General features: G+C 48.7%; 1 protein-coding gene across 1 annotated transcript in view; it reads left to right on the top strand.

Moving 5' to 3' along the window:
• Positions 1–2,250: 2,250 nt before the first annotated feature.
• The window catches only part of UBAP1 (ubiquitin associated protein 1), a 56,682-nt gene continuing 40,495 nt past the window's right edge, over positions 2,251–18,437 (top strand). The window contains exon 1 of the mRNA XM_074952279.1: positions 2,251–2,414. The gene's annotated coding sequence lies outside the window, so the exon portion shown is untranslated. The remainder of the gene's footprint in view (positions 2,415–18,437) is intronic.

Here is an 18,437-nt window from a genome sequence, read left to right as displayed (position 1 = left end):
CCTATGTATGGAGCTCACTGCAGGATCAGGGCCTTAGTGATGCTTTTGACCAACTCCATCTTATTGGTAAGTCCTCGTGTTCTAAGGTATTGAAAGGATATGTGGAATATTTTGTATTGGTTATATTGCACTAATACCTGAAATGTATGAGCTTATATGTTTTTCCCTATGTTACTTGTGAAGATGAAAATTAGAGTATTAAACAACAGAAACACAATTTTCTAAATGTCTCTTTTGAATGGATGATGAACACAGACCTTTGTACCACCTAACCAGGCTTGTGAGACCCGTGTATCACCAAGCCTCAGCCTTGTGTGGGATTTCTTATGCTGTCAGACCTGTCTCCAGAATCTCAGGCCTTTCTGTATGGCAACTTTGAAAGTGACATTGCACAGAATAGAGAAGGCAGAGATGGATCCTGTTCAAGCAGACTGCAAAGAGGACAATTCCTGAGCTCTTGAAAACTTCTGCTGCCTAGAGTCACGTGAAGTCAGAGAATATATTCTTTTCTTGATTTAAAAGACAGGGTTTTTTGGTTTTTTTTTTGGGTCTTATAAAAAGAGAAGACTTGGGCAGAAGGGTGCAGGAGGAAGCCAAAAATGCCAAGGAAGCCAATTTCCACTGTAAACAGACAGACAGAAACACCTAAGAGTAGGAAGTGGAGAATTATACCACCCCCCCCCCCGCCATGCGCAAAGGAAGGATTGTCTAGTGATTGAGGCGCTAGCAAGAGACCTGAGTTTGATTCCTTGCTCTTCCACAGATTTTTTTTGTAAGAATCTGGTCAACATTAGTTTAGAGCCCATTTTAGTCTAGGTGGTGAGAGTTTTGGGCCTATGGAGATCCCTTGTCCTTAGGGGGCAAAATTAATGTTATCAAAATGAATATGCGCTTCCCTGAATATAGGGTATCCCGAAAGATCTCCCAGTTTCTATTCTACAGTTTTGTTTCAGAAATATTTCTCTGAGGACGGTGTATAAATTGCTTAGTTTCTTTGCCTCAGTGTCCCACCTGTGCAATGGGGATCTACTGTCCAGGGGAGCAGGGAGGATAAACACATTACCGACTGAGAAAAAAGAGGAGGGGGAGGGATAGCTCAGTGGTTTGAGCATTGGCCTGCTAAACCCAGGGTTATGAGTTCAATTTTGAGGGGGCCATTTAGGGAGCTGGGGCAAAAATTGGAGATTGGTCCTGCTTTGAGCAGGGGTTGGACTCAATGATCTCCTGAGATCCTATGAACAGGAGGACTTGTGGCACTTTAGAGACTAACACATTTATTTGGGCCCACAAAAGCTTACGTTCAAATAAATAGTCAGGTTTCAGAGAAGCAGCCGTGTTAGTCTGTATTCGCAAAAAGAAAAGGAGGACTTGTGGCACCTTAGAGATTAACCAGTTTATTTGAGCATAAGCGTAGTGAGCTGTAGCTCACGAAAGCTTATGCTCAGATAAATTGGTTAGTCTCTAAGGTGCCACAAGTACTCCTGTTCTTTTTGCAGATACAGACTAACACGGCTGCTACTCTGAAACCATACAGACTGAGAGGTGCTCAGATACTGTGGTAATGGGGGCTGTACCTTCGACCCAGAAAGAGGCACCTGAGGCACCCCTTCCTCCCGCCACAGGGTGGGGCACTAACCCCTAGCTCTGCCCATAACCCTTTTTCAGTGTTGGATCTCGAGGCAGCTCCAGAGGGGTCAGTATCATCAGCTCTGATTTACAGAAGGGGAAACTGAGGCACACAGCGGGCAGGTGGCTTACTCAAGCAGCCCAGTGGCAGAGCTGGGACCAGGAGTCTAGGGTGCAGAGTCCTGGCTGAGGGCACCATGCATTAGCCTGCAATGCCCCCATGACCCCATGCTGGTGGGGCGGGAGGGCTCACCCCTCCCTCCATGACCCCATGCTGGTGGGGCGGGAGGGCTCACACTCCCTCCACACAGCAGGGACACGGGGGGGGGGGCTCCCTCCTCAGGAGAGGGTTGGGATGGAGCTAATGGGAGGGGCCAACAGCGGCTCCCGCTCCGGGTGGGGGGCGGGGAAGACACGTGCCTCCCACCTCAGCAACGGCGCCACCGCCCGGCAGCAGCCGGCAGCCGCCCGCGACCCGCCCCGCCCTTGGCCCTCGCCCTGGAGGCGGAGCCAAATCCAAGCCCCGCCCCCAGCCCGCCATCTTCCCACCCCTATTCGAGAGGGCAGATGTCATCGCGCGTCCCCTCCTCCGATTGGCCGTCGCGGTCCGGCGTGAGCACGCAGCACGTCGCCGAGCGGGTCGGCAGGGGAGCTGTGAGGTCAGCGGCACAAGATGGCGTCACCCCGTCGCGGCTCTGGAGGTGGAGACGCCGCTCGGGCTTCCTAGGGGAGGGGCGAGGCCGAGAGCGACAACCGGAGCCGTCAGCGGGACCGGGGCCGCCGCTCAGGTGAATGTGGGCCCTGGGAAGTTCCGCCCCCCCCCGATCCCGAGCGGGGAGCCCCTGTCCGCGCCCCCGATCCCGAGCGCGGAGCCCCTGTCCGCGCCCCCCCCCCCCGATCCCGAGCGCGGAGCCCCTGTCCGCGCCCCCCCCCCCGATCCCGAGCGCGGAGCCCCTGTCCGCGCCCACCCCCCCGATCCCGAGCGGGGAGCTCCTGTCCGCGCCCCCCCCCCGATCCCGAGCGGGGAGCCCCTGTCCGCGCTCCCCCCCCCCGATCCCGAGCGGGGAGCCCCTGTCCGCGCCCCCCCCCCCGATCCCGAGCGGGGAGCCTCTGTCCGTCTCCCCCCCCCCCCCCGATCCCGAGCGGGGAGCCTCTGTCCGTCTCCCCCCCCCCCCCCGATCCCGAGCGGGGAGCCTCTGTCCGTCTCCCCCCCCCCCCCCCGATCCCGAGCGGGGAGCCTCTGTCCGTCTCCCCCCCCCCCCCCCCGATCCCGAGCGGGGAGCCTCTGTCCGTCTCCCCCCCCCCCCCCGATCCCGAGCGGGGAGCCTCTGTCCGTCTCCCCCCCCCCCCCCCCCGATCCCGAGCGGGGAGCCTCTGTCCGTCTCCCCCCCCCCCCCCCCGATCCCGAGCGGGGAGCCTCTGTCCGTCTCCCCCCCCCCCCCCCCGATCCCGAGCGGGGAGCCTCTGTCCGTCTCCCCCCCCCCCCCCCCCGATCCCGAGCGGGGAGCCTCTGTCCGTCTCCCCCCCCCCCCCCCCGATCCCGAGCGGGGAGCCTCTGTCCGTCTCCCCCCCCCCCCCCGATCCCGAGCGGGGAGCCTCTGTCCGTCTCCCCCCCCCCCCCGATCCCGAGCGGGGAGCCTCTGTCCGTCTCCCCCCCCCCCCCCGATCCCGAGCGGGGAGCCTCTGTCCGTCTCCCCCCCCCCCCCCCGATCCCGAGCGGGGAGCCTCTGTCCGTCTCCCCCCCCCCCCCCCCCCGATCCCGAGCGGGGAGCCTCTGTCCGTCTCCCCCCCCCCCCCCCCCGATCCCGAGCGGGGAGCCTCTGTCCGTCTCCCCCCCCCCCCCCCCGATCCCGAGCGGGGAGCCTCTGTCCGTCTCCCCCCCCCCCCCCCCCGATCCCGAGCGGGGAGCCTCTGTCCGTCTCCCCCCCCCCCCCCGATCCCGAGCGGGGAGCCTCTGTCCGTCTCCCCCCCCCCCCCGATCCCGAGCGGGGAGCCTCTGTCCGTCTTCCCCCCCCCCCCGATCCCGAGCGGGGAGCCCCTGTCCGCGCCCCCCCTCCCCGATCCCGAGCGGGGAGCCTCTGTCCGTCCGTCCCCGTCCCCCCCCCTCCCCGATCCCGAGCGGGGAGCCTCTGTCCGTCCCCCCTCCCCGATCCCGAGCGGGGAGCCTCTGTCCGTCCGTCCCCCGTCTCCCCCCCCCCGATCCCGAGCGGGGAGCCTCTGTCCGTCCCCCCATCCCCCCCCCCCGATCCCGAGCGGGGAGCCTCTGTCCGTCCCCCCATCCCCCCCCCCGATCCCGAGCGGGGAGCCTCTGTCCGTCCCCCCATCCCCCCTCCCCGATCCCGAGCGGGGAGCCTCTGTCCGTCCCCCCATCCCCCCCCCCCCGATCCCGAGCGGGGAGCCTCTGTCCGTCCCCCCATCCCCCCCCCCCGATCCCGAGCGGGGAGCCTCTGTCCGTCCCCCCATCCCCCCTCCCCGATCCCGAGCGGGGAGCCTCTGTCCGTCCCCCCTCCCCGATCCCGAGCAGGGAGCCTCTGTCCGTCCCCCGTCCCCCCTCCCCGATCCTGAGCGGGGAGCCTCTGTCCGTCCGTCCCCCGTCCCCCCTCCCCCATCCCGAGCGGGGAGCCTCTGTCCATCCGTCCCCCGTCCCCCCTCCCCGATCCCAAGCGGGGAGCCTCTGTCCGTCCCCCCATCCCCCCCCTCGATCCCGAGCGGGGAGCCTCTGTCTGTCCCCCGTCCCCCCTCCCCAATCCCGAGCGGGGAGCCTCTGTCCGTCCGTCCCCCGTCCCCCCTCCCCCATCCCGAGCGGGGAGCCTCTGTCCGTCCGTCCCCCGTCCCCCCCCCCGATCCCGAGCGGGGAGCCTCTGTCCGCGCCCCCCCCCCCGATCCCGAACGGGGAGCCCCTGTCCGTCTCTCCCCCCGCCCCCCCAATCCCGAGCGGGGAGCCTCTGTCCGTCTCTCCCCCGCCCCCCCAATCCCGAGCGGGGAGCCCCTGTCTGTGCCCCCCTGCCCCCCCGATCCCGAGCGGGGAGCCTCTGTCCGTCTCTCCCCCCCCCCCCCCCCGATCCCGAGCGGGGAGCCTCTGTCCGTCTCTCCCCCCCTCCCCCTCCCCCGATCCCGAGCGGGGAGCCTCTGTCCGTCTCTCCCCTCCCCTCCCCCGATCCCGAGCGGGGAGCCTCTGTCCGTCGTCCCTCCCCCGATCGTGAGCGGGGAGCCTCTGTCCGTCCTTCCCCCTCCCCCCGATCGTGAGCGGGGAGCCTCTGTCCGTCCCGTTTCCCCCCCACCCCGATCCTGAGCAGGGAGCCTCTGTTTCCCCTTCCCTCCCGCCCCCCCCCCCCCGAGCCTGAGCGGGGAGCCTCTGTTGCCCCCAGCCCGCCCGACTCCCCCGCTCGAGATCCTGAGCAGGGAGCCTCTGTGTCACCAGATCACCCTCCCGGCCCCCGATCCTCAGTGGAGAGCCTCTGTTATCCTCCACTTTCCTCGTGCACCCCACGTCTCCCCTATATCTAGAGTGCAAGGCCTCTCATTCCCCTGCTTCCCCTGCACGCTGACTCCTTCTCCTCCCTATCTTGAGCAGGGTCTTGTTAGCCCTCCCATACAGCCCAGGTTCTCCCCTGCCCCCTATAGTTTGTGGGGAGCCTCTTTTATTTTTCCTTACTACACATACCTATCTATACCAGATGCAGCCCCCTCACGGCTTTAGTAGGGGTTATACACACATCCTCCTATTTCTCTCCCCCCATACTGACTGGAGACTGATTTCCTCTCTTGGCAGACAGTGAGGGCTCTGATGTTCCTCTCCTGGGGAATTTACTGAGGGATTTATTTCTTCCTCCCCTGTCGAAAGCACACCTTTGGCTCTCAATGGCTACCACACTTTCCAGCTGTGCATGGCTGGGGGTACCCGTCTCCACTTCCGCTCCTTTGTTTTCAAGCTTGCTGCTATTTTCTGTGCCCTGGTCTTCCAGGGCGGGCTGCAGGCAGGGACTCACCTTGTTGATCTGCTGGCCTCTCCCAGTGCTAACCCTAACCCTTTTCCTGAGTCACAGTCTTGCTTCACCCAGTGTGAGTCACTTTCCTAGGCACAGGATTTCGGTACTCTGCCTGGTCATTGAGGCACTTCAGTTAAAGGAGGCTGCACTGTAAGCGCGAAAACAGTACTGTCTCCCTCTGATGTTCAGCTGTGAATTGATGAATGACACCTAGGTGCTGACTGCCACCTTTCAAATGTTTATGGTTATTGGAGCAATTGGGTTAGCTGGCCCGGGCCAAGCACCTAAATGGCAATCTGTGTCCCAGCGAGCTCACACTCGAGGTTGTAACAAACCATAGCAGGTGGATGGAACAGACAAATAGGGTGATAGAGAACAAGCAACATTAAAACAGGCGCATGTGTTCCAAAATAGGCAGTATACCTGGCTTGTCCACGGCTTAGCCGTTTTCAGATGGTAACGGTCTCTAGGCATCATGGCAGAGATGAGTCTTATGGAGGGATTGGAAGGAGGATAAGGTGTTAGCTCTATGGATTTTGATGGGAATTTTTCCCATTTGGAAGGAGTTGAACAGGAGGTGTTGGTGAGAGTGGGGTGATCTGTATTTAAAGGTTGTCTTCCGTTTCAGATCTTAAGTTTTAAGATGTCTGGAAACTGCTTTTGAAAGTACCATGTGGTGCACTCATTTATGAAAAATTTTCACATCATACAAATGATAAGTAAACACACAACTAAATACGTTTAGTTCTATAGGCCTCCCAAGTGAGGATCACAGAGCCTTTATGTCTGCTAACTAAACCTTGCAAAAATCATCCCACATGATAGGTAATGCCTCTGTGGTACAGAGGGTAAACAGCCACAGAAGTTAAGTGTCTTGCTCACGCTTTCACAGGAAGTCTGACAAACAGAGTCACAAAACCCAGTTCTCCTGACTCTCAGTCCTGGATTGGATATAAAAATTGTTCCCGAAGTTTAAATGTCATTTCTCTTGTGCTGTATTTCATAACTAACAGGTGAATGTTGCCAAAAGTAAAAACTCTATCAGGAATCCCAAAGTTGAGGATTGGATTAAAAGATGTCTAATTAATATAAACATTTGGCAGGGTTTTAAAATTCTAATGGTATTGTTTTTTGTTTGGATGTAAACATTCCTTTGTGATATTTGTAATCAGCATTGTTCTGATTCATATGTCATAAAGTGAAAGTGACTAGAAACAAAAGTGAAAGTTTCCAGACTTAATAGCATCTGAACTCAGTGAAACACAAAAAATAAACATAAAGGAGAAAATTAAATTAGGTTTTTTCCCCCCCCAGAAATTTCAGGCAATGTTACTAACACAGATAAAGAAATAATCTGTCAGTTTTCCTTTTAATATAAGATTAAATTAGATTTGATCTTCCATTTTTTTAAAATGGTTTTAATTTAAATTGCATATTGTTAAGGAAAAAAGTTTGAGTACCTTAAAAGAAAACTGATCTTGTAGCTGGAGGGGTAGACAAATCTTACTGGATTTTTAGAAACTGTGATTGTACCTTTAAAGACCTTGCGGAAGGAGACATAATTAGAGCTTGTTGGGAATAGTTTTCCATAAAAAACCACCAATTCATCAAAACCAGAACTTTTTGTGGGAATGTACTAGTTTCAACAAAAGTTTTGGTGCGAAAAGTTTCTTAGGTCCACGGTGGAATTTCTGGTCAAACCGAGAGTGAGAAAATGAAGAATAGATAATAGACCAGTGGTTAGGATACTTACCTGGGATGTGGGCAACCTGGGTTCAAGCTCCTACTCCTATGTATATTTATTGAAACAAAGTGGGATTGAGACTCATCTGGGATATACAGAAGAATGGCAGAGTGGGGACTTGACCCTCGGTTTCCCACATCCCAGAGAAGTGCCCCAACCTCCAGGCCGTTAGCTGTTCTGAGGTTGGTCTCTTTTTTTTGTGGAGAAACGTTTCTGTTTTGTTCCAAGGAGGAGCAGGGGAAAAAATTGAAATCTCAAAACCTTCATGGGATGGGAAAACTGTTTTCTGCCCAGCTCTAGTCATAATCATCCAAGATACGGTGCTGAAAGTGCTTGCTGTTAATCTAAGAGGTGGAGTTTGTAGCTGGGAACATAGGAATTACCATACTGGACAAGATCCAAATCCCTCTAGTCTAGTATCCTGTCCACCAGGTGATGGCAGGTGCAAGAACCCGACAATAGGCAAATGAAGTGATCTGCCCCCACAATAGGTCTCATTCTGATCTGTAATGGTTAGAGAATGACTTAAATTCTGAAGGTTTCAGAGTAGCAGCCGTGTTAGTCTGTATCCGCAAAGAGAAAAAGAGTACTTGTGACACCTTAGAGACTAACAGATTTATTTGAGCATAAGCTTTCGTGAGCTACAGCTCACTTCATTGGATGCATGCAGTAGAAAATACAGTGGGGAGATTTTATATACACAGAGAACGTGAAACAATGGGTGTTACCATACACACTGTAACAAGAGTGGTCAGGTAAGGTAAGTTTTTCCTAATGTCCAACCTAAACCTCCCTTGCTGCAATTTAAGCCCATTGCTTCTCGTGCTATCCTCATAGGTTAAGGAGAACAATTTTTCCTTCCTCCTCCTTGTAACAATCTTTTACATTCTTGAAAACTCTTATGTCCCCTCCCAGTCTTCTCTTTTCCAGACTAAACAAACCCAGTTTTTTCAATCTTCCCTTATAGGTCATGTTTTCTAGACCTTTAATCATTTTTTGTCACTCTTCTCTGGACTGTCTCCAGTTTGTCCACATCCTTCCTGAAATGTGGTGCCCAGAACTGGACACAAAACTCCAGACGAGACCTAATCAGTGCAGAGTAGAGCAGAAGAATGATTTCTCATGTTTTGCTTACAACACTCCTGCTAATATACCCCAGAATGATGTTTGCTTTTTTTGCAACAGCATTACACTGTTGACTCATATTTAGCTTGTGGTCCACTGTGACCCCCAGATGCCTTTCCTCAGTACTGCTTCCTAAGCAGTAATTTCCCCTTTTGTATGTGTGCAACTGATTGTTCCTTCCTAAATGGAGTACTTTGCATTTGTCCTTATTGAATTTCATCCTATTTACTTCAGACCATTTCTCCAGTTTGTCCAGATCTTTTTGAATTTTAATGCTATCCTGCAAAGCACTTACAACCCCTCCCAGCTTGGTATCATCTGCAAACTTGATAAGTGTACTGTCTATGGCATTATCTAAATCATTGCTGAAGATATTGAACAGAACCGGACCCCACTCGTTATGCCCTTCCAGCATGACTGTGAACCACTGATGATTACACTCTAGGAAGGGTTTTACAACCAGTTTTGCACCCACCTTATAATAATACCTACTACAGGACAGGCCCAACAAAGAAAATAAAAGAACACCACTAGCCATCACCTTCAGCCCCCAACTAAAAGCTCTCCAGTGCATCATCAAGGATCTACAACTTATCCTGAAGGACGACCCATCACTCTCACAGATCGTGGGAGACAGGCCAGTCCTTGCTTAGAGACAGCCCCCCAACCTGAAGCAAATACTCACCAGCAACCACACACCACACAACAAAAGCACTAAACCAGGAACCTATCCTTGTAACAAAGCCCGTTGCCAACTGTGTCCACATATCTATTCAGGGGACACCATCATAGGGCCTAATCACCTCAGCCACACTATCAGAGGCTCGTTCACCTGCACATCTACCAATGTGATATATGCCATCATGTGCCAGCAATGCCCCTCTGCCATGTACATTGGCCAAACTGGACAGTCTCTACGTAAAAGAATAAATGGACACAAATCAGACGTCAAGAATTGTAACATTCAAAAACCAGTCAGTGAACATTTCAGTCTCTCTTGTCACTCGATTACAGACCTAAAAGTGGCATTTCTTCAACAAAAAAACTTCAAAAACAGACTCCAACGAGAGACTGCTGAATTGGAATTAATTTGCAAACTGGACACAATTAACTTAGGCTTGAATAAAGACTGGTAGTGGATGTGTCATTACACAAAGTAAAACTATTTCCCCATGTTTATTTCCCCCCCTACTGTTCCTGAGACGTTCTTGTCAACTGCTGGAAATGGCCCACCTTGATTATCACTACAAAAGTTTTTTTTCCTCCCCCCTGCCCCCCTTTGCTAGTAATAGCTCACCTTACCATATCACTCTTGTTATGGTGTGTATGGTAACACCCGTTGTTTCATGTTCTCTGTGTATATAAAATCTCCCCACTGTATTTTCTACTGCATGCATCCGATGAAGTGAGCTGTAGCTCACGAAAGTTTATGCTCAAATAAATTTGTTAGTCTCTAAGGTGCCACAAGTACTCCTTTAAATTCTGAAGCGTGAGGTTAATATCTCTTTCACAAAATTTATCATTAATCTTGATATTCCTATAATATCCAGTTCTCTTTCGAATCTTAAGCTCTTGGCCTCAACAACTTCCTGTGGCAGTGAGTTCCAGAGTTACTTAAATACATGTGGGGAAAAAGACATGTTTTGCAAAATAGTATTTCCTTTTATCAGGTTTAAATTCCTCGCCTTTTAAATTTAATTGATTGTTCCTTTGTGCTATGAGTAGCCTCGGCAGCATTAGATTTTTACTGGTAATTATTGGTAAACATCAGTTTGTCTGTATGCACATAAACTAATGGAAAATATTTTTATTGACAATCAGACTTTATCTGTAAATTCTAAGAAAAATGTTGCTTGAGAACTTAATAGAGTTTGATTTAAGCATATTGAGCTTGTATGTTTTGACCTGTGATGTTGACCTTTGGGTTTTAATAGTTATAAAGTTTTAACTTTTTGGATCTCAGCATCTACTGTCGTTACATTTTTGTGCAACCTGCTCCATTCTCTGTTTTCCCCCATAGTTTCCTGCAACTGTGAACATTTAAATTGATAAAAATAGAAAAAAAATGCTTTAAAAATAAAAATCAATATCTGTCAATTATTATAAAAATCAGATTCTGCCAAACCTAGTTATGAGACAAGGAGAACAGAGCCTCACAAATTTCCTTTTCTTGCCCATTCATTATTTATATACTTTTGTCATGTCCTCCTTTTTTTCATCATTTGTTAGGTAAACAATCCCTGTCTTATGACCTCTTCATATGAGTTTCCATGGCTTTGACTATCGGCTACTGTTTGACAGGGTCCCTGCCCTAAAGATCTTAGTCTTGTTAAGACACAAGACAGAACAATTCAACCCAGTATGTGTGATGTGTTAGAGAATTTCTGGAGGGGCTATAATATTAAAGCTCTGGGAGAAGTGTATTTACAGAGAGATATGTAGGAAAAGAGGGAGATTATTTGAGAACAGTAAAAGAGCTGTTTTGCTTTACAAGAGCTTCTCTGTGTCATGACCGAACTGTTTGGGTTCTTGTCCCTCTGCTTTATATTTACCTACCCCTGATGCCCTAGGAAGGAAAAACCATTAGTTGTATGGCGCGTGCTCTGTATCTACCTCTGGGATTGCAGTTGATTGATACAAAATTGAGCACACAGTACCTCCATGTTAATCACCGAGGTGGCTAATCCTCTCTGGTATGTTGTTGCATTGCTTAGTGCCAAGGTCCTTTGATATGGCCTGAGTATGCAGTGTTTGTGTGTGTAGTATTTGAGTAAGTGCCTAAATTCAGTATCCTTAATGACCAGTTGCAGTTGATGCATTCTTGAGACAAGAGGGTCTGTTCAGAAAAGCCAGTGTTGGTTGTTTTTTGCCTTTTTAAAGTAGGAGAGATCAGATTTGAGTTGTTCTAAATCTTTGCTTCTGTTGGGTATTTCAATAAATGCTAGATTATCTGAGAAAGCTCATGGAAAATAGGCTATGTGAGTTTTAAAAGGACTGCCTTTACACTCTGTAATTTGAGTTGATTCTGCTGTTTTCCTTTAAGAAGCTGCAGGCTTTATTCAGGATCCTTAAACTTGTGGTATACTTATAAACTACATCCCACCATCAACCTCAGCCTGGTCCAGTCCACACAAGAGATCCACTTCCTGGACACTACAGTGCTAATAAACGATGGTCACATAAACACCGCCCTATACCGGAAACCTACTGACCGCTATTCCTACCTATATGCCTCCAGCTTTCACCCTGACCACACCACACGATCCATTGTTTACAGCCAAGCTCTGCAATACAACCGCATTTGCTCCAACCCCTCAGACGGAGACAACTTCTTACAACTACAGTACCCACCTGCGGAAGTGAAGAGACAGATTGATAGAGCCAGAAGAGTTCCCAGATGGCCAGGATCCCCTGGGGGACTAACATGAAGGGGAAGGGAGTCCAGGAGAGCTGGCTGTATTTCAAGGAATCCCTGTTGAGGTTACAGGGACAAACCATCCCGATGAGTCGAAAGAATAGTAAATATGGCAGGCGACCAGCTTGGCTTAATGGTGAAATCCTAGCGGATCTTAAACATAAAAAAGAAGCTTACAAGAAGTGGAAGGTTGGACATATGACCAGGGAAGAGTATAAAAATATTGCTCGGGCATGTAGGAATGAAATCAGGAGGGCCAAATCGCACCTGGAGCTGCAGCTAGCAAGAGATGTCAAGAGTAACAAGAAGGGTTTCTTCAGGTATGTTGGCAACAAGAAGAAAGCCAAGGAAAGTGTGGGCCCCTTACTGAATGAGGGAGGCAACCTAGTGACAGAGGATGTGGAAAAAGCTAATGTACTCAATGCTTTTTTTGCCTCTGTTTTCACTAACAAGGTCAGCTCCCAGACTGTTGCGCTGGGCATCACAGAATGGGGAAGAGATGGCCAGCCCTCTGTGGAGATAGAGGTGGTTAGGGACTATTTAGAAAAGCTGGACGTGCACAAGTCCATGGGGCCGGACGAGTTGCATCCGAGAGTGCTGAAGGAATTGGCGGCTGTGATTGCAGAGCCCTTGGCCATTATCTTTGAAAACTCGTGGCGAACGGGGGAAGTCCCGGATGACTGGAAAAAGGCTAATGTAGTGCCAATCTTTAAAAAAGGGAAGGAGGAGGATCCTGGGAACTACAGGCCAGTCAGCCTCACCTCAGTCCCTGGAAAAATCATGGAACAGGTCCTCAAAGAATCAATCCTGAAGCACTTACATGAGAGGAAAGTGATCAGGAACAGTCAGCATGGGTTCACCAAGGGAAGGTCATGCCTGACTAATCTAATCGCCTTTTATGATGAGATTACTGGTTCTGTGGATGAAGGGAAAGCAGTGGATGTATTGTTTCTTGACTTTAGCAAAGCTTTTGACACGGTCTCCCACAGTATTCTTGTCAGCAAGTTAAGGAAGTATGGGCTGGATGAATGCACTATAAGGTGGGTAGAAAGCTGGCTAGATTGTCGGGCTCAACGGGTAGTGATCAATGGCTCCATGTCTAGTTGGCAGCCGGTGTCAAGTGGTGTGCCCCAGGGGTCGGTCCTGGGGCCGGTTTTGTTCAATATCTTCATAAATGATCTGGAGGATGGTGTGGATTGCACTCTCAGCAAATTTGCGGATGATACTAAACTGGGAGGAGTGGTAGATACGCTGGAGGGGAGGGATAGGATACAGAAGGACCTAGACAAATTGGAGGATTGGGCCAAAAGAAATCTGATGAGGTTCAATAAGGATAAATGCAGGGTCCTGCACTTAGGACGGAAGAACCCAATGCACCGCTACAGACTAGGGACCGAATGGCTAGGCAGCAGTTCTGCAGAAAAGGACCTAGGGGTGACAGTGGACGAGAAGCTGGATATGAGTCAACAGTGTGCCCTTGTTGCCAAGAAGGCCAATGGCATTTTGGGATGTATAAGTAGGGGCATAGCGAGCAGATCGAGGGACGTGATCGTTCCCCTCTATTCGACACTGGTGAGGCCTCATCTGGAGTACTGTGTCCAGTTTTGGGCCCCACACTACAAGAAGGATGTGGATAAATTGGAGAGAGTCCAACGAAGGGCAACAAAAATGATTAGGGGTCTAGAGCACATGACTTATGAAGAGAGGCTGAGGGAGCTGGGATTGTTTAGTCTGCAGAAGAGAAGAATGAGGGGGGATTTGATAGCTGCTTTCAACTACCTGAAAGGGGGTTCCAAAGAGGATGGATCTAGACTGTTCTCGGTGCTGGCAGATGACAGAACGAGGAGTAATGGTCTCAAGTTGCAGTGGGGGGAGGTTTAGGTTGGATATTAGGAAAAACTTTTTCAGTAGGAGGACAGTGAAGCATTGGAATCGGTTACCTAGGGAGGTGGTAGAATCTCCTGCCTTGGAGGATTTTAAGGTCCACTTGACAAAGCCCTGGCTGGGATGATTTAACTGGGAATTGGTCCTGCTTCGAGCAGGGGGTTGGACTAGATGACCTTCTGGGGTCCCTTCCAACCCTGATATTCTATGATTCTATGATTCTAAGTCACCTACTACAGGACAGGCCTAACAAAGAAAATAAAAGAACGCCACTAGCCGTCACCTTCAGCCCCCAACTAAAACCCCTCCAACGCATTATCAAGGATCTACAACTTATCCTGAAGGACGACACAACACTCTCACAAATCTTGGGAGACAGGCCAGTCCTTGCCTACAGACAGCCCCCCAACCTGAAGCGAATACTCACCAGCAACAACATGCCACACAACAGAACCACTAACCCAGGAACCTATCCTTGTAATAAAGCCCGTTGCCAACTGTGCCCACATATCTATTCAGGGGACAACATCACAGGGCCTAATAATATCAGCCACACTATCAGAGGCTCGTTCACCTGCACATCTACCAATGTGATCTATGCCATCATGTGCTAGCAATGCCCCTCTGCCATGTACATTGGGCAAACCGGACAGTCTCTACGTAAAAGAATAAATGGACACAAATCAGATGTCAAGAATTATAACATTCATAAACCAGTCGGAGAACACTTCAGTCTCTCTGGTCACTTGATTTCTGATCTCAAAGTGACTATCCTTCAACAAAAAAACTTTGAAAACAGACTCCAACGAGAGACTGCTGAATTGGAATTAATTTGAAAATTGGATACAATTAACTTAGGCTTGAATAGAGACTGGGAATGGTTGATTCATTATAAAAAGTAACCTATTTCCCCTTGTTTATTCCTCCCCCCCACTGTTCCTCAGATGTTCTTGTTAAACCCTGGATTTGTGCTGGAAATGGCCCACCTTGATTATCATACACATTGTAAGGAGAGTGATCACTTTAGATAAGCTATTACCAGCAGGAGAGTGGGGTGGGGGGAGAGAAAACCTTTTGTAGTGATAAACACCCATTTTTTCATGGTCTGTGTGTATAAAAACATCTTCTGTATTTTTCACAGTATGCATCCGATGAAGTGAGCTGTAGCTCACGAAGGCTTATGCTCAAATAAATTGGTTAGTCTCTAAGGTGCCACAAGTCCTCCTTTTCTTTTTATAAACTACAGGAGTCTTGAAATGCTGTGTTGCATCCGCTGCCTTATGATTAGGGTTAGAACAGAAATTTATGACTAACGCATTATATTTTTAGCTGTCTTATCAGCAACTCTGACATCATAGGAGTAATAGTTTAACTGGGAAGTTCAATAGCTTAGGAGGACATGAATCGCACCCCTGAAGTCGTCACTGCTTCTGCTGCTAGAAAACAGGCTGAACGTGAACTGCACTTAAAAAGCTATTTGGCTGGTGGTACTGGGTAGTTCAGAGGCTGGTAATGGGATCAGGAGCTTTTAACTGCTAGTTAAAGTCCAACCTATGTTTATAGGCACCTGAATTCATATTCCATATGATGTTTGCTGTGCTGTAGCCATATTGGTCCCAAGATATTAGAGAGACAAGATGGGTGAGGTAATAATATCTTTTATTGGACCAATTTCTGTTGGTGACAGACACAAGCTTTTAAGCTGAACAGTGCTCTTCCTCAAGTCTCTGAAGAAGAGCTCTGTGTAGCTCAAAAGCTTGTCTCTCTCACCAACAGAAGTAGGTCCAATAAAAGATATTATTACCTCACCCACTTTGTCTTCCCGCACAATGGCTGTCTGGTAGCCTGTGTGAAGTCAGTTTGGTTAAGTCCAGTCTGAATGAACAGATGTACACACACACAAAGCATTTCTACAGTTGGCCCCACTTATTGATAACCTCAAGAGGCCACAGATCAAAATGGCTATGAAGTCTTGGGTCTGGTCTGCTTTACAAAGTTAGTTCGTTGCAAGGCAGTTTACGTCAACCTAACTATGGAAGTGTCTATACATAAATTTTGCTCCTACCGACGTAACTGCCCAGATATGCCTGCTTAATAACGCTGCCTCCTCGAGTGACGTAGAGTCAAGGTCGATGTTGTTAGGCCAACGGAGTGTCAGTGTAGACACTGTGTTGCTTATGTCGACTGTTACTGGCTTTCACGAGTCATCCCACAATGCCCCACCCTGACAGTACAATCGATACAAGCGCTCCTGGTGAGGATGCACACCGCTGACACATGGAGCAAAGTGCAGACATGCACAAATGATGTCATTACTGTATGCTGACATAAGTTAGATTGACTTAATTTTGTAGTGTAGTGATGGCCTTAACCTTCTTCCTTCCAGTCCTGTCTGAGGAAGTGATACTTCTAGATGTGGAGGCATATTGGCATGACAGTGCCTATGTTACACCTGTTCTAGGGATAGAGGACAGGATTCTTAGGCTTTCAGTTTGGTATGTTTCATCAACAATAAACTCCTTAAAATAAAAATATCTTCATAAAATCTTAGACTTCTTGTTAAGCACCATGTAAAAGAATCCTATATATGACTTGGGATTTAGGTTTCCATTCACTCTTGCAGAACAACTGCGTGCTACCTGGATATCATCAATTTTGTTTTCATGCACTACATTATATTTCTGTACAAAGACAAGCTGAAATGGAAGTATAGTACTTCTAGTTATACAGTTTAGTAGAGATGGGAATTTGTAAGAATGGGAAAATTACCTTTAATGGAACACATTGAGTTGAGTGTGTGGGAAATGGATCCAATTGTGCTGTGCTCTATGCAACCTAGGAAAAAGAGTATCTGGCATCTTAGTTTCTAATTAAGCATTAGAGCACTGACTTTGAACCTGGGTCTCCCACATCCTATTCCCTGCTCTGCTGTGGACTTCCTGTGTGCCCTGGGCAAATCATCTAGCCTCTTTGTGCTTCAGTTCCCGGTCTGTAAAATGGGCATAATAATGCTTCCCTATGTTTTGGACTCTGCTGCTGCCTGATTGTGTACTTCCAGTTCCAAATGTGGTGTGTGGTTGACTGGTTAGTTAGTAACTCTGTGTTCGTAACTCTGAGGTTCTACTGTATAATTAAACATGGAAAAAATTAAATTCTCCCATATATCCCTCATGGAAACATCAGTTAAAAGAAGTGTTTAAAAATAAAAAAAGGGGGGGGGGGGAATGATAGTAATACAAAAAAGGGCAGTTCCTTCTCAGTGGTTACTGTGTCCTTAAAGTTTTGCTTCTCTCCATGATATTTCAGGTTTTTGCATATCATTGTGATGTAAGCTCCTCACAAGACTGGACTTGAGTTACTAATTAACATTATTGACAGATAGGAAGCTCTTTGTATTTACAGTTCTGCGGTCATTTTTACAAGTAATCACATTGCTATATTTAAATGGCTGACTCTCATACTCTTCTGAGTGAAGCTCTTTTTCTTCTGACTTAGCAGGTGTGTGTCTGGAAAGAGATTTTTATAAAGGTTTTTTGTCCTGAGTTAATTGCGGAATCATGAGAATAGGGAGGTAGACACAGAACTATCTTTGTCTGGAATGGTTCTTTTGTAAAGCAGTCATGGGCCAGGAAATAGCTGACAAGAGCAACTCACTGTATTCACAAAAAGAAAAGGAGGACTTGTGGCACCTTAGAGACTAACCAATTTATTTGAGCATAAGCTTTCGTGAGCTACAGCTCACTTCATCGGATGCATTCAGTGGAAAATACAGTGAGGAGATTTATATACACACAGAACGTGAAAAAATGGGTGTTTATCATGCACACTGTAAGGAGAGTGATCACTTAAGATGAGCTGTTACCAGCAGGAGAGTGGGGGGGGGGGGGAAACCTTTTGTAGTGATAATCAAGGTGGGCCATTTCCAGCAGTTAATGAGAACGTCTGAGGAACAGTGGAGGGGTGGGGGGGGCGAATAAACAAGGGGAAATAGTTTTACTTTGTGTAATGACTCAACCACTCCCAGTCTCTATTCAAGCCGAAGTTAATTGTATCCAATTGCAAATTAATTCCAATTCAGCAGTCTCTCACTGGAGTCTGTTTTTGAAGTTTTTTTGTTGAAGAATAGCCACTTTTAGGTCAGAAATAGAGTGACCAGAGAGATTGAAGTGTTCTGTATTCAGTCTCTTTATTTTGAGGCTTGCGACCTCCTAGTCTTCCAGTACTTAGAACTGGACTGAAACAATCTGTTCACATGAGTCACCAAACTGTCAGATGGGAACAAGTGAATCACTACATTTGAATTGTGTCCTCGGACAGGTGAGGCTCCAATTCACTTAGCTATCCTGTACCCCAAAGCTTCCTCCTTGGGTGTAGGAAATGGGTTGACACTTGTGTCATGTTGATTACCTTCTTGATTGTTATTGCAAACATTTATTGTGTTCCCGGGCACTGATGATTATGAGCAGTTAAACTGATTTTTATGTTCAGAAGAGAAGAGATCAGAGGTTTCTGTTAATTTATAACTATACTGCTCTTAATTTTTGCTTTAGTCATAGCTAAGTGATACTGCAAAGTGGTAGCTTGAGAAGTCTAATGTGGGCACAGACTTTTTATGTAGTATCTTCCATCTGAAGATCCCAAACTTGACAAATAG

The sequence above is a fragment of the Natator depressus genome, chromosome 5 (genome assembly GCF_965152275.1).
Source record: "Natator depressus isolate rNatDep1 chromosome 5, rNatDep2.hap1, whole genome shotgun sequence".
Taxonomy (NCBI): Eukaryota; Metazoa; Chordata; order Testudines; family Cheloniidae; genus Natator; species Natator depressus.
The sequence above is the reverse complement of the archived record's forward strand: the minus strand, read 5'-3'. Positions and strand labels throughout refer to the sequence as shown.